Here is a 25,834-nt window from a genome sequence, read left to right as displayed (position 1 = left end):
GAAGCTCAAGAGAAATCTAGGTTTTCTGAACTTAGATATATGAAAATGAAGAGCAAAAAACCAGAAATCATTTTTAGCAAGGAAGAAACAGCGCATAGCAGCTTTAGGATGATGAAATCAACATTATTTTGTGCGAATAAGTTTGATTCGGCTGCCCTAACACAATTAGGGTTGCCCTTAAATAGTGGGCTTTGAAATCAGACTATTTGCCCAAAACTTGGAAACAATATATTCTGAAAATTGTATGAAGTCACTTTGTTTTTAACTTAACCCGCATAACTTTAGTTGATTGAACTGAAAGTTTGGTCGCCCGAACCAATTAAAAGCTTGAATTTCAAATAGGCAGTGACGCTTTGGTCGACTGAACATTGAGTTTAGTCGCCCGAACATGTTCAGTTGACTGACCTTTTAGTCCGATCGCCCAAACCAACACTGTCTATGGTTTTTCAATGGCAGTACCTGTTCGGTCGCCTGAACCAAGAGTCCAGTTGCCCGAACTTACTAATTCTAGACTAGTTTGTTCAATTTCTTGTGAAATTCAATGTTTTTATTTCAAAACTCATCTGTAATATTTTTGAAAATATATTGTGACTTTGAAAAGGTATTTTTAGAGTTTTTGAAATAGGTCTCTAAGTCCAATTTTATCCTGTGAGCTACATAAACAATCTTAAAATTAAGAAGTACTTACATAAGACTTCTAATACATTACCCATCAAATAAAAATTAAGTCCTCATGTCTTGAAGCTTTAACTTCATCAAGTTTTAGTCAATCTTCATTTAGCTTGTTTTCTTCATGGCTTTTGAATTTCAAGTAATACCATTGTGCTTTTGAGTTATGATACCTATAAATTCACTTGAAACACAATTAGATTCATTAGTTTGTCATTATCAAAACCGAGATGAAGCCTTGTTAGGCCAACAAAATGTAGAATAAGAGAACTTAGAGAGTGTTGATTGTCAAAAAACACAAAAGTGGATTTACCATTCCTAATAATATGCTTTAAGTGTGGGAAAACTTGGGATCTTGATTTCAAGATTTGCTCCCAAGACTAAGAACTATCAACTGCAATTTTGATATCCCAAAAATTCCTACTTTTTAAATTTTTATGTATGAATCTAGGCAACCTGCAAAAAATTCTTGGAAATGTAAAGATGCCATAATAACTTTACTATAGAAATAATTCACCACTCTGTCAAAGATTTAGTACCCAAGATAGCCTCATTTAAAGGTTTACAAACATTTTCCCACTGAACTTTTGAGCTATAAGAATTCTAATCATTCCTTCTAAAGAGGAAGTTCTTAAAATTTCTTTCAAGTTCATTTGTAATAGCTTGAAGATGAAAATGAGCAAAATTCGAAACAACCATAAGCACTGTACAATACCAATTTTATCAATTACATCATTGTATTCATCAGACCAAGTAAAATTCTCCTAATCCACAGGTTTATATAGAAAATCTTTGTCTTTAGCAGATTAAGTAAAATTTATGATCCTCTTTATATAAGAAGGACTACATTTCTAGTTTTCTAGCAATGAAGTCATCTTTCCTTTTGTTGGTTAGGAAGAAAGAGGACTAGAGAAAGTGAAATCATCCAAATCAACTTTCTCTAAGAATTTTTTAAAAATATTTAATATCCAAAATATTACCCGAAGATATGTGATTGCTACTCTTATCCATATTCTTTATAATATTAAAATATTCTAAAACAATCCATGGAGTTTCAGCAATTTCTTTGGCAAAAACAAGTAAATCAAACCACAAAACCTTCCTTTCCTAAGTATCATTTAAGGCATAAACAAAAGTAACCCAAATACTCCTCCTTCAATAGTATAAGAAATTGAAAATAGCTTGCTTTAGCTTCCTTATATCATTAATGTTGAAAAGAAGAGGATTATATCCAATCTAAAATCTACTTATTAATCTACATTCAAAATAATGAATGAAACCCAACCATTTTGCCGAATTTCAGTAACTTAGTCGAAACTACTTGCCTTGACCTTGGTTTAGGAAGAGTAAATAGTTGAATCTTATTAAAGAATACGTGTACCTTTTTTATTTTATTTTAAAGGGTTATTAATCCCTCTTATATTCTTGTTTGCAATTGTTGCCATTTTGAGGTTTCTTTTAAAGTTTTCATTTGGCAACACCTGCTTTTTAGGTGGCCTACCCTTTTTCTGCCTTTCACTCCTCCTTATTCTCTATGCCAATCAATGACTTACTCACAAAATTCATAGTCAAGACTTCTTGATTAAGAGCTCTAGAAGAGTTTATTAATAAACCTTTCCCTTTGTCTTTAGCTAGAGTAACCCTTTTACTAATTGTAAGATTATGCTCCAAATTAATCCAAACATTCATATTAATAGTTTAACCCAAACCCTCTTCATTTATAACCATATCAGCCTTCAAATTCACTTCACTTATTTGAGGTTCTTCAATTTAAGAAATGGAGTGAAGAATATTAGAAGAATTTGCTAAAATGCTTATTTCAAATCCATTAATCTTCTCCTTATTTATTTGCATCACTCTTATTATTTGTAGAAGAATTGCCATGGACTATTTTTTTTTTTTTTTAGCAGTCAACTGATTAATAAAATCATCCTTACCATTCATTTCATTGAATTGCTCATTGTTAACAAGATCTTTTAGAACCACTTATACAAAACTACTTACTTGAAAAAGTACTTGTAGACATCCCATTTTGTTTGACCATTATATAGAAAAACTTTAGGGGTTTTATATTTGTTCTTATTTTCATTCTCTAACCATTTAATTCGTAGCTCCATCTAAGGTTTTCACCTAATCACGTAACTCATTTCGATTCTCTAGGCCTCACCATGCTAAAATTTATTTTCATTAATTGGGCTTCTGTGTAAAATATTTTTACATTCATCCATAAGTACAAGTACAATATGAAATGAAAAAAAAAAAAAAAAAAGTTGCACCCAATTTTTAAAAGGCCGCCCTTGTGGGCTTATCTTGAATAGTTAGGGCCTATTGTGGGCCTAACTTTTGAATTGATGCCCAATTTTGGGCTAAGGATAGCAAGGGCCCAATTGGAGGGCCTCTAGTTGGAGCTAGCAGCGCTTCTCATGGTAGTTCCCCATGAACAACTTAGGCACGCATGCCTTCCCCTTCCCTATGCTTCACTTTCCCATGTGTCTTGTACCCATGGCCAGCCACATCCTCCATTTTCCTATGGAGCTGGTTCCCATGCCATCTTCCCTATAAATAGAGATAGAGGTTCAAATTTAGCAAGGCGAAGAAAAAGGGTAATTAAGGGAAGAAACTTTGGGCTAAAAATAAAGAAATTTGAGAGCGGCTTTGGGCAGAAAGTATTAAGAGAAAGAAAAGGTAAGAAATCATTAGAAGAGACATTAAGAAGTGGAGGCATTGGAAGATTTTAGGGTAGAAGAGATTCAAAAAGAAGTTCAGAAAAAGTTGAGGAAGAGTGAGAGAAAGATTTGAAGGGTTGCAGTAGATTTTGAGAGTTGTAGAGAAGCTCAGTGAACGGAGGTAGGTTTCTTCAATTTCTTCTGTGTATATGAGTATATTATGGTCCAATGCATAGTTAGTTGAATAAATGCCGAAGAAGGTTGCATGAATATGTGATTGAATTTCAGTAGTAGTATATTTGAAATCAATAATGCAATTTGAAAAAATTGCCCCTAAGCATGCATTTGATGGCTTGAAACCAAAATCTCAAAAGGCCCAAAATAGAACAAAAGCTATATCAAATCCCAAGCTAGAATTCAAAATTTTGAACCAAAAATCCTTGTAAAAATCTTCTTAATAGACCTGAATACCTATGACAAACCACATGTTGACTCGAGTCAAAGGTTCCAAACTCGACTCAATTAGACTCGGACCCAAGTCAACCTGACCCGAGCCCACTTAACCCAAACAACTAAAATCCTAATTTACCCAACCTAGTAAACATTAACCCTATACTAGACCATCCTAACCCAATTGCCCAAACCCTAAGACTAAAGCCCAATTTAAACTCCTAACCCACATGACCCAACTAAACCAAACCCCTAGCCCAAGTCAACCTAGTTCTAACTAAACCTAGGCCCTTAAACTTAAGCCCACCAAACTAACCCAACCTACACTAGACTAGTCCAACCTAAGACTAACCTAGCCCAAGACCCATAGTCCAAATAAATTAACTCAAGCCCAAAACCCAAATATTGGCCCAGCTTAAAATAAAACAAACCTATGCCTAATTCCTAAAGCCTAAACTAGACCAATCCACCTAAAACCAAACCCTAACCCTAACCCTAATCCTAACCTTGGCTAGAGTGAAACTCAAACCCACGTCACCCTACTTGGATGGTGAGAAAGTGTGATAAAGTAACCAAAATTCAACAAAAATCAAAAGGGGACTATGAGGCAAATAGCAGAGAGAGAGAGTGAAAAGAGATATAGGGAATTGAGAGGTGAGAGGGAGTGAGATTTCTGAGAAGTATAGAGAACAAAAAAAAGAAGGTAAGGGAGACACCTTTTGGGAATAGGCTTGATCTAACATGTGTTATTCCCCCATTTTCCCAAAATAAAAAATAAAAGGAAAATCTGGATATTTATGTTTTGCCATGTACCACCACAAATGGATGACACATGGTAGATCTAACACATTTCCTGCCTTTTCCCCATTTCCTTTTAACCAAGACAAAATAATTGAATGAATTTGACCTGGTTCAGCTCCCTAAACCACTCCCCCCTTTTTGATTTAAAAATTATTTTTAAAATTCATTTTAATTCATTTTTAAACCAAAAAAAATAAGAAAAATTGGAGAGAAAAAAATAAAAGAAAATAAATAAAAGCCTCTGAGTCTTTTTCAACTTAGGAGCCCAAAAAACTTTTAAAAGCACAAAAATAAATAAAACTAAGAAAATTCCTTTAAAATCCTAAAACATTGTAGAAAAAATCCTAAAAATTTGAGGAAAATTCTAGTAAAATTCAGGAATCATTTTTGCTCAATTTTGATCATTTTTCAATCGTTTTTCTCGAATGGTTTGCTTATTTTGCACCTTGATTGCCGCATGAATGCATGTTTCTTTCCCCTTTTTGAATGTGTCTATGTGCTTGCATGCTTTTGTGTGTGTGTGTGCACAACCTCTGTGAAATGCTTAGTAAATTAGGGCTCTTCGGTCCTTGATTATTTCCTAAGAGGCGGATATTCTAACAAAATTATATTGAATCTTTCCATTAGTAGTTCTATTCAAATTTCTAAATTTTGGTGCACACCTTACATGTAATTTTTGCATGAATATTAATATTAGTTATGTGTTATATTTATCTTTAATTTTTATATCTTTTTATAGCCTATTTTTTCACACTATTGAATGAAAACCAATAGGAATTCCCCTCCAGTCATGAAGGCTATATCTTAGCATGCCTTTAAGGATTGGAGGTGGGAGGTCTTTGTCTTATGCAAGTCCCCCTCACAAGCAAAAGCCAAGTAAATGAATTAGCATAAAAATTAAAGTCTTAATGGGTAAATTTTGAAGGTAATTGTAGGCTAATTAGGTATCATCAACTAGATGGGTGTGAAGGGGTGCTAATACTTTCCCTTTGCATAATCATTCTTCTGAATCCAACCCTAGTGACACAAACCATTGACTATTGGTTTCCTTAGACCTAGTTGCAGTTTAGGGACCAATGAACTTGTGATATGTAAAATATGTGTTTTAACCACAACTAGAATAAAATAGGTTAGTGGCAACTCCATAGAATTTTAAGCAACTCATTTGTCAGTCTCATATATACACTAGGTTTTTTTGCCACTCAGCCAAGGCGATTTGGAGATTCAATCCCATCCCTTATCAAGGATTTGGCCTGTCAGGACATTGCAACATTGCTTATCTAAAAGTAGTCTGAGATTACTTATTGTAAGTACTTTTACCTCAGTGCCCATGTGGGCCCTGAGATGTTATAGCAGGTATTACAGGGGTATCAGAGTAAATTATAAAACAAAAATGGTGTAATTTTTGAGTCATTACAGTTTGATATCAGAGCCTAGGTTGCTAAGTTCTGTAGACTCTAAAGTACAGCGGAAAACAATACCAAAATATAGGAATGGAATCTTAAGAAGAGTGGAACAAGATAATAGTGAGTTAATGTTGGGGAATTAGGATGAGAATTTAGAGTTCTGTTTTGCCGTCTGGAGGTAGAGTTTTGGGGTAGTTTCTGTGTTTTTCCTAGGGTGCCAATTTCAAGAAAACCATAGTAAACTATTGTCGAATTCTATTTCCATATGGTAGGGCCAGACCTTAAATTAGTGATAAAAGGTAAGGGGTATTTTAGTTGGTATAGTATTATAAGTTTCGGATTCTCAGAATAATTTGGTAATATTGCAGGATGGACCCAGGAGGTAGTAGCACTCATGCTAATGGCGACGACGGAGCAGGGCCTTCTGGTGCAAGAGGTGGGGATTCAGATGCTGTGTTACGTAGTGTAACTCAGTAGGTCATAACTGAGATTGCCTGGAGTTCCAGGGCGCAGGGAGGTTCATCTACAGCTCAGGGGTGCACGATAGAAAAATTTATGAAGATAAACCCACCAGAAATTTCAAAAGCGGCTGATCCTGTAGTTGTGGAGAACTGGATGCAGGAGATAGGGAAGATTTTGACGGTGCTTCACTGCACCGATGAGCAGAGGGTCCTCTAGAGATAGTTGATGACCACTAGATTACTAGAGGAGCAGAGATCAATTCCAGTGCCAATGACTTGGGCCTGATTCAGGGACATATTCTTTGACAAATATTATCTTGCCTCGGTCAAAGAGACTAAAGTACGGGAATTTCTGAGCTTGTCCCAGGGATTGATGATAGTCCAGCAGTACATAGTGAAATTCATCGAGTTGTCACACTTCTTCACTTATATTGTCCCATATGAAGCTAAGAAGGTCAGGATGTTTGAGAGGAATTTGAGGCGGGACATTTATAAATAGGTGGCAGTTCTTAAGATACACAACTTCTCGGAATTAGTAGATAGGGCCATGGTAGCAGAGGAGAGTGAGCAGGCAGATGTGGGAGTACCGAGCTAGAGGAACAGGCCCACACCTCTGAGTATTCAGACCGAGTTTATTGGAGGACCATGTAGAGGAGGCAGAGATGGTGAAGGTCAGAGGCAGATGACAGGACGCAGTGGGTATCAAGGTGGGCAGACTTATCCCACATGCCCCAAGTGTGGTCGGAGACATCCGGGCGAGTGCGAGTTGGGTAAGAATGTTTGTTACTAATGTGGGAGAGCTGGCCATATGGCTCGATCTTGTTAGGGACCATCAAACTATGCACCAACTCCCAAACCATTTCGAGGTGGTCACCAGGCACCCTGTGGAGGCTAGCAGAGGAACATAGCATCGGCGAGGGTTTATGCTATGACACCGGGAGACGCCGAGGCTTCTGGAGATGTTGTTACAGGCATACTTATTGTTTTACCATATAAAGTTGTTGTTTTATTTAATACAGGTGACACACATTCTTTTATATTGGCGGGGTATGTTAAAGCAACTAGGGTAGAGGCACAGTTATTAGATGTTGAGCTGTCTGTAGTCACGCTGATGGGATCTATAGTGAGGTGTAGGAAGGTACTTCGAAACTTTCCAATAAGCATTCAGGAGAAAGTACTACTAGCTGATCTTGTGGTACTAGATATACAGGGGTTTGATGTAATACTAGGTATGGATTGGTTGGCGGCTAATAATGCCAGCATAAATTGCCATAAAAAAGAAGTGATTTTTAGACCCCCGGGTGAGCAAGAATACAGATTTTTGGGTTCATATGTGCGTGCCTCGCCACAACTAGTGTCAGCTATTCAAGTAAGGAGACTGCTACAGGGTGGTTGCCAGGGGTATGTTGCCTACATAAAGGAATTTCCAAAATAAGAACTAAAACAGGTTGATATTTCTTTTGTTAGAGAATTTCTAGATGTTTTTCCAGACGAATTTCCTAGCTTACCACCAAACCGAGAGATTGAATTTACCGTGGATCTACTACCAGGGTCAGCACCGATATCTAAAGCACCATATCGAATGGCGCCAATCGAATTGAAGGAATTGAAAGATCAGATGTAGGAGTTGCTAGATAAAGGATTTATCAGACCCAGTGTGTCGACATGGAGGGCCCAGTCCTATTTTTCAAAAAGAAAGATGGTGTAACGACCTGAAGAATAAAGGTATTTAAATAATAAATAGGGAGGGAAATGGAAACAGAAACAGAAGGAGGCAGTAGGCCTCGTCAACAAATGCGAAGCGTTCATCAACGATGTTGCATTTTGAATATAATAACCCAAAAAATTTTTACACAGGGTCTCATCGATGAACATAGGGAGTTCGTCGACGAGTGCATAAGTAAGTCTCGTCAACGAAGTCGCGCCTCGTCGACGAGAAGATACCGAGAGGGATTTTTGGACAGTCTGAATTTCATCGACAATGAGGTAGGGTTCGTCAATGAAATTACCTAAGGACTCGTCAACGAGATGACGTGTCTTGTTGATGAATCCGGTCCTATAAATAGTTGAAACCCAGATTTTTTTATGGATATTCAGCGCAAACTCTCTTTCTCTCTCTCTCTCTCTCTCTCTCTCTCTCTCTCTCTAAAAAACCTCTCCCTCCTTCTCTCTTCAATCCTGGCCCCATTTCTCGCCGAATTGAAAATCTGAGGCCACCACGAAGCTCCTGACGAAGTTTTTTGCAAGTCTGCCAGAGCTAATTGTGGGAGAAGTTGGTTTGGAATTCCTCCCAAATCCAGGGTAAGGCATTTTATTAAGATTATGCCTTCCTCATAGTTAGAAGAAATGTTGTAGGTAAGAAAATACTGATGTTTTGTTCTGGGGGATGTTGTTTTCAGGGTGTTGAGTGGAGAACCCTGTAGGTGTAGGGCTAGAGTTCAGTGAGAGGCTTTTCAGATTTAAGGTAAGGGAAATATGCTATGCTAGGAGATTTACTTAGGTTATTAGAAATTATATATATATATATATATATATATATGTATGTATACCAGATATTATACAGGATATGAATTTTTAAAGTATGTGTGGCCTCAGTACATGATATTGATATGGAGTTTTATGCAGTTTTTCAGTATTTCAAGTTATACAGATATAGTTAGATAATTGCAGATTTTATACAGACAGAATATGTATACATATACAGTTTTATTCAGATGATTACACAGACAGATATATATAACAGTATACAGATATTTATTCAGAATAGTATAAACAGTGTATATAGAAAGGTATGTTTTCCTAAATACCATAATACTCATATTATACAAAAAGAAAGTACAGACAGATTATACACTTATAGCATCAAGATGCAACAGATATTACAGTATTTATAGTACAGCAAAATAGTGTTATGGTTATTTTCTAAATATAATGAAAACAGTATAAAGAGTACAGTATGTATATATACAGTATTAGATCCCTGTGGAAAGATTACAAATAGATACAGTACAAATATAGAATACAGAGCACGGTACCGTTGCTATATACAGATAGAGTGCTACCACATATCTCAGATAGTGTGTGGGTGTCGTCTAACCGTGCTCGAAAAGGATGCAGCTCCCTAATACGTTGGGTTGAGGGGGCTGGTTAGACGAGGTAGTAGCCAGTCCTAAGCTTAGGAGTGGATGCAGTTTGGCCAGGTTAAGGTAGTGTAGAGTATGATGACTTACCTGGAGGGCCGACCAAGTTAAGTCCCATATACAGGCCGCACAACCCTGTCATGAGGGGTCAAATCATGACATACAGAGTCTGAGGGAAAGAGCACAGTTATGTATATGTGTACTGTTTTACAGCTTTTGTCGTATATAGTATGATATAGCAGTATAAATGATAGAAAGTTCAGGTGATACAAATGTTTTAAGCTACTATACATGTGTTTTACAGATTTGTCAGATCATGCAATTTTATATATATATATTAATGTTATAGCTTTATGACTCGATTGCCAGACCCTAGTAATAACATATTTTCACTTATTGAGCGTTGTCTCACCTTATTACTTTACCATTTTTCAGGTGAGCCAGTTAGGCGAGCATATCAGGCTTGCGGATAGGGAGTAGACTTGCCTACCCTGGTTGTAGGGTAAGTTTGTGACAGGGTTTTGTTTTTTTTTTTTTGGGTAGATGATACTGGAGGGAGTTATTGTATATGGCTATGGTTTGTATGTATAGAATTCTGGTATTGTATAGTATATGTGGTTGTATGACTTATGTTTTCGCTATTTAGGTATGGTTATATAGATATAAAAAAAATGGAGAAATTTTTAGGATGTTACATTTTTTTGTATCAGAGCCTAGGTTGCTAGGTTCTACAGACCTTATAATACAGCGGAAAATAATATCAGAATATAGAAAAAATAATTTGAGGTTTGTTCTTTGATCTGGATAGAGGATTTCATGGTGGTTTTTGTATTTTTCCTGGGGTGACAATTTCAGGAAAGTCATGGTAAACTACTGACGAGTCGTGTATTTAGGTTGCAAGATTGGATTTTGGGGTTAGGATCAGGAGGGATGGTTAATAGTGAATTTGAAGTTTTAGTTGAATGGAATAAGTTAGGTCTATATAAGAAATAGGATTATGAAACGGTGTTCTCTATATTTGCAGGATGGACCCAGGAGGCAGTACCGCACACGCTAGTGGGGATGATGGTGTCGGGCCTTCTGATGTTGTAGGAGGTGCGGATTCAAATGCTATGCTACATAGTGTGGCTCAACAAGTTATGGCTGAGATAACGCGGAGCTCTAGAGAGCAGGGAGGTCCATCTCCAGTTCAGGGATGTACCATAGAGAAATTTATGAAAATGAATCCACTAGCCTTTTCTGGAGCGACTGACTCTGCAGTTGCTGAGAACTGGGTGCAGGAGGTAGAGAATATTCTGACAGTACTTCACTGCACCGATGAGTAGAGAGTTATGTACGCTATGTATAGATTGACAGGGGAGGCTGAGAGATGGTGGACGGTCACTAGACTATTGGAGTAGAAGACAACTCCAATGCCGATAACCTGGGCCTATTTCAAGGATGTATATTTCGATAGATACTATCCTACCTTAGTCAGAGAGGCCCAAGTTTAGGAGTTTCTGAGTCTGTCCCAAGGGTCGATGACAGTCCAGCAATACGCAGCGAGATTTATTGAGCTCTCGCGTTTTTGCCCATATATCGTCCCCGATAAAGTAAAGAAGGCCAGAATGTTCGAGAGAAATTTGAGGCGAGATATTTACAGGCAGATGGAGATACTGAGGATCTAGGATTTTACAGAGTTGGTTGATAGGGCCATTATAGTAGAGGAAAGTCTGCCGAAAGAGACTGAGACACTGAGTCAGAAGAAGAGGACCACAACCTCGAGCTTTCCGGCAGGTCCCAACCGAGGCCCTTGGAGAGGAGGTAGATTTGGCGGAGGTCAGAGACAGATGGTAGAGCAGGGTGAATTTCAGGGTGGTCAACCTCCCGCTATTTGTACCAGATGTGGACGGAGACACCCGGGTGAATGTCGGTTGGGGGAGAATGTTTGCTACCGCTGTGGGAGACCCGATCATATGGCTCGATCCTGTTAGCTTTACCGTGATCCCAAGAGGGGGGGTGAATTGGTATTTTTAGAATTTAATCCCTAGGTGTTCCTCCTAACAGCAGTATGTTCACAATCCTATGGTCAATCTAATGCAAATAATGTAAATATATCAGAAATTAAATGAAGCAGTTTAATTAATCGCACAAGCACCAGAAAGCAGTAAATGAAGGGTGACACGCAGATATGTTATCGAGGTTCGGCCAACTGCCTACGTCCCTGCCTTGGCTAACCAGCACAAGGATTATCACAATAACTTGCTCACTTAAACGGGTGAAGCGGAACCTATACAACCAGGTCAAATTATCACAGGGCTGACCTCAACCTTTACACCAATCCTTACCGGGCTAGATTACCGCCCCCTTAGGCCATGCCTAGAATATCTCAGATATACAATCAAAAGGTACAATGTATGGGTGCTTTCACATAAAGCAAATTTGTACCACAAATGCGCACAATATCATATACACCATAGATGATTTAATAATGTAAGCTTAGTATGGTTTAGGTAGTTGAACTCTCAAATATGTTTTCTATCAGTGTAGTGAGTACGTGAGAGTATCAATAATAATCTGTGTATTTCAAAATATTCAATCAAACGTGTTCACACAGAATATCAAACAAGCCTCAAGAATATCAATCAATAGAATGTCTCAATCACATGAATATGTATATGCTTGGATTGCAAGATATATGTAATCTTTGTATTTCAGCAAATGATATAGAGTTGAATGGATATTGCCACAAAGATTAATATAACACACACAAATATCTTTTCACAAGAATATCAATATGAATACCACAAGACATTTGAATACGTTTGAAAATAGTTTTGCAAGCCAAAGGCAAATACAGACTTCCTAAGTTATTGCAATGAGAATGCAACACTCGAAAGTTTAACAAGTCTTCTTAGGATAGGCTTGTTAGAAAAACCTCCTAAGAATACTTAGGTTATGCTCTCGTATGAAAAATCGATTCAAAACACTTTAAGAAATGAGAGCAAACCTCTAAACAATATCACTCAATGCACTTTCAAATGATACAGAAGAATAGAGAAGGTAAGTTTGAGTGGATTCTGCAAGAGTATGAGAAGTAGGATATTTTTGGCTTGAGAGAGAATTTTTAAGTATGTTTACTAATCGATCCTTAATTCTCTCAAATGAAAGAGTATATATAGACATACTGAAAATTTTGACCGTTGGGGACCTATTAAGGATTATTAGAAAAGATTAATGACATTTAAATCAATTTAACCCTGTTTAAAAATATTTAACCCGTGGTAAAAATGATGGCAACCCGAGAGGTCCGGTCGACCAAAAATGTTTCGGTCGACCAAGTCTCAAATGGTTCGGTCGACTAGGAAATATTGAACTAAGGGCACGGCCGACCAGGAGAGGGCGATTTCCCAATTTTCCGAGTTTTGGTCGACCAAGCCATTTTGAACTGGCTGGTTCGGTCGACCAGACCGCTGGGAATTCTCCCGAGAACCATCCGGTCGACCAGGTAGTTGTAGTACAAAAGTTTTTGGTCGACCAGATGGTCAAAATTTTTACCCCAGAGGGTTTCGATCGACCAGGGCCTTTTAAACTACCTGGTTCGGTCGATCAGGTGGTCAAAATTTTGACCCCAGGGTGTTTCGATCAATCAGAGCTTTTTGAACTACCTGGTTCGGTCGACCAGGTGGTCAAACTTTTGACCCAGGGTGTTTCAGTCGACCAGGGCCTTTTGAACTACCTGTTCGGTCGACCAGGTGGTCAAACTTTTGATCCAGGGTGTTTCGGTCGACCAGGCCAAAATGAACTGGCTTGGCCGGTCGACCGAAAGTGCATCGTGTGTGCATTTCGGTCCCGTATCAAAACAAACAAGCCCTATTCAAGTGCCTAACAGATATATGTGAAAGTGTGTGTGTCCTAGGGGCACTTGGGGTCCAATTTGAAGACCCCGAAAAATTTTGGTGTCGGTCGACCGAAGGGAATACCCTAAGGTCTTTCTACGGTCATTTTTGGTTTGTATCTGGTTTGAGCTTACAAAATAAACCATGCATATGATGTATGTGCTTATTACAAATCGAATACCCTAATTACTATTACAGAAAAATTTCACTAAAAATTATTACAATTAAGAGCACGAGTTTGTCTTCAAGCTTTGAGCTTTCACGTGCCATTGATGATATGCTAATATGAACCTGCTCATGAACTAGATATTTATTAAATCCAGCAGTATTTGTCATCATCAAAACCGGGCATGACCTATAAGGTCAACAGATCCTATCAGATGACACGAGGTTATGTATCGGCTCCTGGGCCATTTCAAGGAGGATACCAGGCGCCTCGCAGAGGTCAACAGAGAAATACTGCATCGGCGAAGGTTTATGCGTTGACACCGAGAGATGCTGAGACAGCTGGAGACGTGGTTACTGGTATCCTTACTGCTTTACCATATACAATTATTGTTTTGTTTGATATAGGTGCCACTCATTCCTTTATATCAGCGGGATATGTGAAGATAGCTGGAATAGAGACACAACCATTAGATATAGAACTGTCTGTGGGTATGCCGATGGGGTCTGTGGTGAGATGCAGGAGGATACTCCGGAACTTTCTAGTAAGTATTTAGGAGAGGGTATTATCAGCTGATCTAGTGGTTCTAGATATGCAAGGGTTTGATGTAATATTGGGTATGGACTCGCTAGCTACTCATCATGCCAGTATAAATTGCCGTCAAAAAGAAGTTATTTTCAGACCCCCGAGCGAGCAGGAATACAAATTTGTGGGTTCACGTGTACGTGCCTCACCACAGCTAGTGTCGGCTATTCAGGTAAGGAGACTGCTACAAGGTGGTTTCCAGGGGTGTGTTGCATACATAAAAGAATTGCCAAAAGAAGAATTGAGACAAGCTAACATACCAGTAGTGAGGTAATTCTTAGATGCCTTTCCAGAAGAATTGCCTGGTTTGCTGCCTGACGATGAGATTGAGTTTACTGTAGATATGTTGCCTTGATCTGCACCAACATCTAAAATACCATACCGTATGGCCCCAATAGAGTTAAAAGAATTAAAAGAACAGTTACAGGAATTGTTAGATAAAGGTTTCATCAGGCCTAGTGTGTCGCCTTGGGGTGCACCAGTTTTGTTCGTGAAAAAGAAAGATGGAACCATGAGATTGTGCATCGATTATAGGGAGATAAACAAACTAATAGTCAAGAATAAATATCCTCTCCCTAGGATTGATGATTTATTTGATCAGCTTTAGGGGACCCAGGTTTACTCTAAAATTGACCTGTAGTCGGGTTACCATCAGGTGAAAGTTAGAGCAGAGGACATTTCGAATATCGCATTTCGAACTAGATATGGGCATTATGAGTTCTTGGTGATGCCGTTTGGATTAACTATCGCACCAGCAGTATTCATGGATTTGATGAATCGAGTGTTCCATCAATGCTTAGATCAGTTTGTGGTTGTGTTCATGGATGATATACTGGTCTATTCGAGAAGTTTTGAGGAGCACGAGCATCATTTGAGACTGGTGTTGCAGGTATTAAGGGAAAGGAAATTATATGCAAAATTCAAGAAATATGAGTTCTGGATAAGGCAGGTTACTTTTCTCGGCCATGTGATCTCAGAAGCAGGAGTATCAGTTGACCCGAGTAAGATAAAGGCTGTGGTGAGTTGGGAAAGGCCGAGAAGTATCCAAGAAGTCAGGAGTTTTATGGGATTAGTAGACTACTACCAGTACTTCGTAGATGGATTCTCCGATCTATCAGGTCCATTAACGCGACTCACGAGGAAAAATGTAAAATTTGAATGGATTGATGACTGTGAGCAGAGTTTTCAAGAGTTAAAGCGGCGGTTAGTTTCAGCTCCGGTATTAGCTATTCCATTAGGGGAGGATGGGTTTGTAATATACAGTGACGCCTCTTTGAAAGGTCTTGGATGCGTGTTGATGCAGCACGACAGGGTTATTGCATATGCGTCTAGGCAGCTTAAAGAATATGAGAAGAATTATTCTGTCAATGATTTAGAGCTTACTGTAGTGGTGTATGCTCTTAAGATTTGGAGGCATTACCTATATGGTTGAAAGTGCGAGATTTTCACGGATCACAAGAGCCTAAAATATTTTTTCACCCAAAAAGAGTTGAATATGAGGCAAAGAAGGTGGCTAGAACTTATTAAAGAGTATGACTGCACGATTAGTTATCATCCAGGGAAAGCGAATGTGGTGGCAGATGCTTTGAGTAGGAAATCAGGGGGATCAGCACTGGCAGCCATGAAGAAGCACTCAATTCTAATGGATTTGGAGAGGCTCAACATAGAATTGGTTGAGGAGAGTCCTCATGTAGTCATTGCCAGTCTAGTGGTTCAGCCTATGCTTTACGAGAGGATTAAAGCAGCTCAGGGTGATGATGCAGAGTTGGCAGCGGTAATGGCTAGAGTACGAGATGGTCAGGGTGAGGAATTCAGTATATCATATGATGGAGCCCTGCGATTCCATAATAGGCTTTGTGTTCCTACGGATACCGAGATCAGAAGAACTATACTGGAGGAGGCTCACAAATCCTTATACACCGTACATCTAGGTAGCACTAAAATGTATCGAGATCTGCGTGAGTACTTTTAGTGGAGTGGAATGAAAAGGGAGATAGCCAAGTTTGTACAGCAGTGTTTGACATGCCAGCAAGTTAAAGCTGAGCACCGGAGACTGGTAGGACAGTTGCAGCCATTGTTCATTCCAGAATGGAAATGGGATCACGTTTCGATGGATTTCGTTACGGGATTACCGTCAGTGCGTTAGGGGTTGAATGCAATTTGGGTTGTTCTTGATCGTTTGACGAAGACCGCTCATTTCAGTCCGATTAAAGTCAGCTATTCCATGGACAGACTGGCAGAGATATATGTTCAGGAGATAGTTCGTGTTCATGGAGTACCAGTATCCATAGTCTCGGACCGAGATCCTTGATTTACTTCACGATTCTGGAAAAGTTTTTAGGAGACTATAGGTACACAGTTAGCATTTAGCACTGCTTTCCATCCCCAGAAAGATGGATAGACTGAGAGGACGATCCAAACATTAGAAGATATGCTTCGTGCATGCATACTGGATTTTGGGGGTAGCTGGACTCAGTTTCTACCACTAGTTGAATTTTCTTATAATAACATCTACCAGTTTAGTATCGACATGGCTCCTTACGAGGCATTGTATGGCAGGAGATGTCGTTTTCCACTCTTCTGGGATGAGGTAGGCAAAAGGTAAGTTTTGAGTCTAGAGATAGTACAGCAGGCTTGTGATAAGGTCCGACTAATTAAAGAAAGAATCAGTACAGCACAGAGTCGGCAAAAAAGTTACGCAGATACTCGCCACCAAGAGTTAGAGTTTGATGTGGGAGATCGAGTATTTTTGAAGATAGCTCCTCTGAAAGGAGTTATGAGGTTTGGAAAGAAGGGTAAGTTGAGCCCTAGGTATATTGGCCCTTTTGAGATACTAGAGAGAATAGGATCAGTTGCCTATAGGCTAGATTTGCTGCCAGCTTTGGCTCAAATTCATGACGTGTTTCATGTTGCTATGTTAAGGAAATACATCCCAGACCCATCCCATATAATCATCTATGCAGAGATAGAAGTTAAGGATTCACTAGCTTTTGAAGAAACGCCAGTACATATTTTAGATAGAAAGACACAAGAACTGTGTACTAAAGAAATTCAGCTAGTGAAGATTTTGTGGAGGAACTATGCTATGGAAGAAACCTCAAGGGAACTTGAGGATGAAATTAAAAGGAAATACCCACATTTGTTCCAAGAGTAATAAGATAATGTAAATAGTTAGGTAATGTTTTTTTTGCAGGTACATGTACTATTTAGATAGTAAGTAGTTTTAAATTTATTTGTGTAATCTCCCAGAACATAGAATGTAACCACGGTATTCCTCCGCCATAAGTGAGGGTAAGTAATAAAATGAGTAGACCCTTTATCTTTACGGGATGATAGAGTGTATAATGGTGTTCAATCCAGATAGTAAATTTTGAGGACGAAATTTTATAAGGATGGGAGAATATAACGACCCAAAGAATAAAGGTATTTAAATAATAAAGAGGGAGGGAAATGGAAACAGAAACAGAAGGAGGCAGCAGGAAGCGTTCGTCAATGATGTTGCATTTTAAATATAATAACCTAGAAAATTTTTACACAGGGTCTTGTCGACAAACACAGGGAGTTCGTCGACGAGCGCATAAGTAGGTCTCGTCGATGAAGCCATGCCCCTCGTAGACGAGAAGATACCAAGAGGGTTTTTTGGACAGTCTAAATTTCGTCGACGAGGAGGTAGGGTTCGTCAACGAAAATACTTAAGGACTCGTCGACGAGATGACGTGTCTGGTCAACGAATCCGGTCCTATAAATAGTTGAAACCTAGATTTTTTTATGGATATTCAGCTCAAACTCTCTCTCTCTCTCTCTCTCTCTCTAAAACGCCTCTCCCTCCTTCTCTCTTTGATCTTGGCCCCATTTCTTGCCAAATTGAAGATCTGAGGCCACCACGACGCTCCTAACGAAGTTCTCTGCAAGTCTGCCGGAACTGATCGTGGGAGAAGTTGGTTTGGAATTCATCCCAAATCTAGGGTAAGGCATTTTATTAAGATTATGCTTTCATCGTAGTTATAAGAAATGTTGTAGGTAAGAAAATACTGATGTTTTGTTCTGGGGGATGTTGTTTTCAGGGTATTGAGTGGAGAACCCTGCGGATGTAGGGCTAGAGCTCAGTGAGAGGCTTTTCAGATTTAAGGTAAGGGAAATATGCTATGCTAGGAGATTTACTTACGTTATCAGAAATTATATATATATATATATATATATGTATACCAGATATTATACAGGATATGAATTTTTAAAGTATGTGTGGCCTCAGTACATGATATTGATATGGAGTTTTATGCAATTTTTTAGTATTTCAAGTTATACAGATATAGTTAGATAATTGCAGATTTTATATAGACAAAATATGTATACATATACAGTTTTATTCAAATGATTACACAGACAGATATATATATATATATATATAATAATATATAGATATTTATTCAGAACAGTATAAACAATGCATATAGAAAGTTATGTTTTCCTAAATGACATAACACTCATATTATACAGAAAGAAAGTACAGATAAATTATACAGTTATAGCATCAAGATGCTATAGATATTACAGTATTTAAAGTACAGCAAAATAGTGTTATGTTTATTTTGGAAATATAATGAAAAATAGTATAAAGAGTATAGTATGTATATATATAGTATCAGATCCCTGTGGAAAGGTTACAGACAGATACAGTACAGATATAGAATACAGAACACGGTACTGTTGCTATATACAGATAGAGTGCAACCACATATCTCAGATAGTGTGTGGGTACCGTCTAACCGTGCTTAGAGAGGATACAGCTCCCCAGTACGCTGGGTTGAGGGGGTCGATTAGATGAGGTAGCAGCCAGTCCCAAGCTTAGGAGTGGATGCAGTTTGGCCGGGCTGAGGTAGTGTAGAGTATGTTGACTTACCTGGAGGGCCGACTAGGTTAAGTTCCCCCTACAGGCCACACAACCCTATCATGAGGGGTCAAATCATGACATACAGAGTCCTAGGGAAAGAGCACAGTTATGTATATGTATAACGTTTTACAGCTTTTGTCGTATATAGTATGATATAGCAGTATGAATGATAGAAAGTTCACGTGATACAAATGTTTTAAGCTACTATATATGTGTTTTACAAACTTTCCAGATCATACAGTTATATATATATATATATATATATATTAATGTTATAGTTTAACGACTCGGTCGCCACACCCTAGTAGTAGCATATTTCCACTTACTGAGCGTCATCTCACCCTATTACTTTACCATTTTTCCGGTGAGCCAGCTTGGCGATCAGATCAGGCTCAGGGATAGGGAGTAGACTTGCCTAAGTTGGTTGTAGGGTAAGTTTGTGACAGGGTTTTGTATTTTTTTTTTTTTTTGGGTAGATGATACTGGAGGGAGTTATTGTATATGGCTATGGTCTGTATGTACAGAATTCTAGTATTGTATAGTATATGTGGTTGTATGACTTATGTTTCCGCTGTTTAGGTATGGTTATATAGATATAAAAAAAAATAGAGAAATTTTGAGGATGTTACAGATGGTACCATGAGGATATGCATAGATTATAGGGAGATAAACAAATTGACGACTTATTTATTTAGCTCCAAGGGACCCAGGTCTACTCTAAAATTGACCTGCGATCGAGTTATCATCAGGTGAAAATTAGAATAAAGGATATTTCAAAAACAGCATTCCGAACCAAATATAGGCATTAAGAATTTTTGGTGATGCCATTTGGGTTGACTAATGCACTAGAAGTATTTATGGATTTAATGAATCGGGTGTTCCATGATTACCTAGACCAGTTTGTTGTGGTTTTCATTGATGATATACCGGTATACTCGAGAAGTTTTGAGGAGCACGAGCATCATTTGAGGCTGGTGTTGCAAATATTGAGAGAAAGAAAGTTGTATGCAAAATTCAAGAAATCTGAATTCTGGTTAAGGCGGATTACTTTCCTCAGGCATGTGATCTTCAAGGACGGCATATCGATTGACCTGAATAGGATAAAGGCAGTGGTGAGTTAGGTAAGGCCAAGAAATGTCCAGGAGGTTAGGAGTTTTCTGAGTTTGGCAGGCTACTACCGACCCTTCATAGATGGTTCTCTAGATTATTGAGTCCACTAACATAACTCACAAGGAAAAAATATGAATTTTGATTGGACCGATGATTGTGAACAGAGCTTCCAGGCATTAAAGCAGTGGTTGGTTTAAGCACCGGTATTGGCTATTCCATCAGGGGATGATGGATTTGTGATATACAATGATGCATCTTTGAAGGGTCTTGGATGTGTGTTAATGCATCATTGAAGAGTCATTGACTACACATCTAGACAGCTTAAATAATATGAAAAGAATTACCATGTGCACAACCTAGAGTTAGCCGCAGTGGTGTATGCATTGAAGATCTGGAGGCACTATCTTTATGTTGGGAGATGCAAGATTTTCATTGATTATAAAAGCTTAAAGTATTTTTTTCACCCAAAAAGATTTGAATATGCGGCAGATAAGATGGTTAAAGCTTATCAAAGACAATGATTATGCTATTAGCTACCACCCAAGGAAAGCAAATGTGGTGGCTATGCACTGAGCAGGAAAACGGTAGGAGCAGTGGTGTCAGCAGTGGAGGTTCAGTGCCCAATTCAGATGGATTTGGAGAGGCTAGGCATGGAACTGATAGAGGGTGATCACCAGACATTTATTGCCAACCTAGTGTTACAGCCTACATTGCAAGAAAGGATCAAAGCTGCCCAGAGAACTGATCTAGAGTTAGCAAAGTTGATAGAGAAAGTGCAAGACGGGCAGGAGGAGGAGTTCAGCATATCAGATGATGAAACCCTACAGTTTCGTACTAGATTATGTGTTCCTGCAGATGTTAAGATCAAGAGGATTATCTTAGAGGAGGCACACATATCTCTATATACCATGCATCCAGGTGGTACTAAAATGTATCGGGATCTAAGAGAATCCTTCTGGTGGAGCAGTATGAAGAAGGAGATTGCTGAATTCGTAAAACAGTGCTTGACGTGCCAGCAGATAAAAGCTAAGCACCAGAAACTCGCAGGGCAGTTGCTGCCACTCTACATTCCTGAGTAGAAATGGGATCACGTCTCCATGGATTTTGTGACATGGCTACCACCAGAACGATAGGGACAAAATGCTATTTGGGTGGTCATAGATCGATTGACGAAGACTTTATCCCTATTAAAGTCAACTATACTATGGACAGGCTAGCAAAGTTGTACATTCAGGAGATAGTTCGCTTCCATGGAGTGCTGGTATCCATAGTCTCTGATTGTGACCCCCAATTTACATTGCGATTTTAGAAGAGTTTTTAGGAGGCCATGGGGTCACAGTTAGCATTCATCACAACTTTTCATCCTTAGACTGATGGGCAGACAAATAGGATGATTTAGATACTTGAGGATATCCTGCGAGCTTGTGCTCTGGATTTTGAGGGTAGCTAAACCCAGTATATGTCATTAGTTGAGTTTGCATATAATAATAGCTATCAGGTCAGCATCGGCATGGCACCATACGAGGCGTTATATGGTAAGAGGTGTCGTTCTCCACTGTACTAGGATGAAGTGGGTGAGAAGCAAGTTCTGGGACCAGAATTGGTACAGCATGCATACGATAAAGTCTGAGTAATTAAAGAAAGAATTAAGGCAACTCAGAGTTGGTAGAAAAGCTACGCAGATACTCGCCGCTGGGAGTTAGAGTTTGACGTGGGAGATCAGGTATTTTTTAGGGTATCTCCACTAAGAGGAGTTATAAGATTTGGAAAGAAGGGTAAGCTAAGCCCTAGGTACATTGGCCCATTTGAAATACTTGAGAGAGTGGGGTCAGTTGCTTGTAGGCTAACTCTACCACCAGCCCTATTTGGAATTCACGACGTATTTCATGTTTTCATGTTAAGGAAATATGTCTCAAACCCTTCCCACGTGATCAGCTATGCAGCGGTAGAGCTCAGTGATTCATTGGCATATGAGGAAGCACTAGAGCAGATTTAGACATAAAGCAACGGGAATTACGTACTAAGAAAATTCAGTTAGTAAAAGTCCTATGAAGGAATCATGCCATATAAGAAGTTTCGTGGGAGCTTGAAGAGGAAATCAGACAAAAATACCCACACCTGTTTAGTGGGATACAGTAATAAGTCAGTATTATTCAAATAACAGTAGTTTTATTTTAATTAGTAGAGAATGATGAATGTATAGTTGTATTTTAGATTATAAGGTAGGTAGTATTTTGGCTTTTGGAGAATTTTCTTTCATAAGTATATTTGTAATCTCCCAGCACCTGAATGCAACCATGGTATTCCTCCGCCATAATTGAGGGTAAGTAATAAAATAAGTAGCCTATTTTCCTCAAAAGATGGTGTTCAATATAGATAATAATTTTTTAGGATGAAATTTTATAAGAAGGGAGAATGTAGTAACCCGTATAATTATGGAAATTAAATAATAAAGAAAAGAGAGGGAAAAAGAATTTTAAAGGGGGACGCAGCAGGGCCTCGTCGACGAACACTAACGAAAAGTCTTCTTGGGCTCATTGACGTGGACGCATGTCTCATTGACGAGAGTTTATCGAGGGGCTGTTTTCGGGGCCTGAAACTCATCAACGAGGGTTAGGTGCTCATCGATGAACTTTCTTCTTGAACTTGTCGATGAGGTGACGTGGCTCATCGACAAGGCCACGTGACAAAAGGTCTATAAATAGTAGAAAATCGGGTTTCGGCGAGAGAAAAATCATTTCTCTCTTTTCTTTCTCTCTCTAACTCAGTTCTCTCTCCTTCTCTCTACAATTCTTGCCCTGTTTCTCCCCGTTTTGATGATCAGAAGCCGCCACGTTGATCCTGAGGAGATTCTCTACAAGTCTGCCGGAACAGATTGATGGTTTGGCCAACTTGGGTACCATCCCATAATCAGGGTAAGTAGATTATTTGGGTATTTTCAGTTTTATTAGGCTTATTTGAGTTTAAATTTTGAGTAATATGGGAATATACTGGAGTTTTGTGAAATAAATTAGGATATTATATTTTCAGGACTAGGGTGTTTTTGGAGCCCTGCAAACATGGGTTGGGGACCCTAGTGAATATTTCTAGGAGTCCAGGTAAATTATAATTTAGAAAATTACGAGTATGTATGTTCTAAGAAATATAGTTGATTTATTGGAAATATGTGTATATATGTATTACTTCAGGATTTTGGAGATAGTACGTCGTGAGCGTGAGGATAAAGTTGGATGCGAGCCTCCTAGAGTTAGGTAAGGGAAATATGCTATGCTAGTAAATTCAAAAATATTTTTAGTAAGTTATTGTATTTTTTTTATTAAGGCACAAGGTATAAATTATACAGTCCTACAAATTTCAGAACATGAGTTTTATTAATTGTGTGGCCTAAGTAGATATTTATTTAATATAGAATTTTTATAGTTTTTTCAGAATATCATGATTTACAGTGTATATATAGACAAATATATTTTACAGATAGATATTTTACAAATATTATATAGACAAGTATTTTACAGTATTTACAGAATGTCATGCTTTCCAAAACTATAACACTTAGACATTACAGATTATTCAGTCAAATATGACAATCAAATATTACAGTTATTTTAGTCAGATATTATAGTATTTTCAAATTAAATTTATAGTGTTATGGTTATTTTGGAATTATGATGAAAATAGTAGGATATCTATAGAAATAATATATACAATATTGGGCCCTGATGAATCAAGTTTTGTTCAGTTAGCAGAGCACGGTACCATAGCTAGTATAGATCAGAGTATAACCACACATCTTAGATAGTGTGTGGATGGTTTCTGTCAACCATGCCTAGAGGGATTATAGACTCCCCAGAAGATCGAGTTGAGGTGGCAAGTTTGACGAGGTAGTTACCAGTACCGAGCCTAGGAGAGGTTGCAATTTGGCTTGACTGAGGATTGGTAGAGTACAGTTAACTTACCTGGTAGGCCAACTAGGATTAAGTCCCGCCTATGGGCCGCACAACACTATCATAAGGGGCTAAATCATGACGTACAGTTTTCCAGGGTAAACATCTCAGTTATGTATATGTATACAGATTTATAGAATATTAGAAGATATAGTATAATACTAGAAGTATGAAAAAGTAGAAAACCCAGATATTACGGTTATACTTTAAACTATGATAAATGAAAGTTATACTGTATATTGATTTACCAGCTTTTAGAGTTAAGATATTGTCAATATGATATTTATGAAACTCAGTCGCCGCACATTAGTAATAGCATATTTCCTCTTACTGAGTATTGTCTCATCCTAGTGGTTTAACATTTTTCAGGTGATCCAGCTAGGCGAGAAGATCAAGCTCCCAAATAGAGAGATCTTTTGTACTGCCCTATTTAAAGGGTAAGTGTATTCAAGGAATCGTATTTTTGAATAGATGATACTGGGGTGATGTGTAAATATGTATCTATGGTTTGGAAATACTAAATTTTGGTATTGTAAATATGGATGTATGACTTTATGTTTTCTACTGCATAAGTGTGTCAATTTATGTATAAGGATACCTCAGTGCCCATCTGGGTCCTGAGATGTTATAGCTGGTATTACAGGGGTATCAAAGTAAATTATAAAACAAAAATGGTGTAATTTTTGGGTCATTATAGGCCAAACCCCGATAACATATCGTGTGTGTGCACTTTACATTTCATCACTCTATATTTAGTGCACATGTATGTTATTCTCAATTGTCTTTGAATGTTGCGCATGATTTAATTTCCGAACATTATATTTATCTATGCATTTAGAATTGCATAGACAAACCCTAGATTGTGTATATACTACTACTGGATAGTTTAAACTAGGAGATAAATTTTTTAATATCCAATTCACCCCTCCCCTCTTGAGAATACACCAATTCCAACAAAAAAATCCATCTTCTATTCTAGAATTGAAAGCTTTTTCAATGAGGGTTTCAAGATATGCTAAGGAAACAAAAATTAAAATTATCCTTTCATTATTTCATTATTTGCATGCATGTGTATATTTCTATTTGTTTTTTGTATTGTTTGGTTTTTTAATTTTTCATTAAAGTAGTAGGGCTTTGGTGAGGCCTGGACATTTGTATAAGTCCTAAAAGTCTTACCAAAACTAGTAAAGGTTGATCATGTTGATAGTCAATTTTTAACAAAACAAAATTTAACCTAAGTAAAGATGCAAAAAGATAAATGAAATTAAGAAAATAGAAGCAAAATTGCAATTGGCACTTCCCACATATAGTTGTTTTGCATTTCCCACGAGCAGTCGACTGGCCTATGAAGGCGGTCAACTAGCTCATATACCTTTTTCAAAACTTTGACTTGTCTTCATACAATTGATTAGATATTTTTTAACCAATCTTATGTCCCATTGATGTCACATGTCAACTTTATGCACTCTCTTGATTTCTTTTTCGATTTAAAGTAAGTTAATGTCTCTATACATGATAGAGTACTTGTGATTAACCTTGGTTATTTTTTCTATGGAGTTTTCATGGCTTCTTTACAAAAAAAAAAAAATCAACTTTTTTATCAAAAACTAATGGATTTGGATGAGTTTTCTAAAAACATCAATGTTTTTTGTGAAAATTTTCATATT

The sequence above is a fragment of the Malania oleifera genome, chromosome 3 (assembly GCF_029873635.1).
Source record: "Malania oleifera isolate guangnan ecotype guangnan chromosome 3, ASM2987363v1, whole genome shotgun sequence".
In the NCBI taxonomy this organism is placed as follows: domain Eukaryota; kingdom Viridiplantae; phylum Streptophyta; class Magnoliopsida; order Santalales; family Ximeniaceae; genus Malania; species Malania oleifera.
This window is presented reverse-complemented; position numbering follows the sequence as displayed.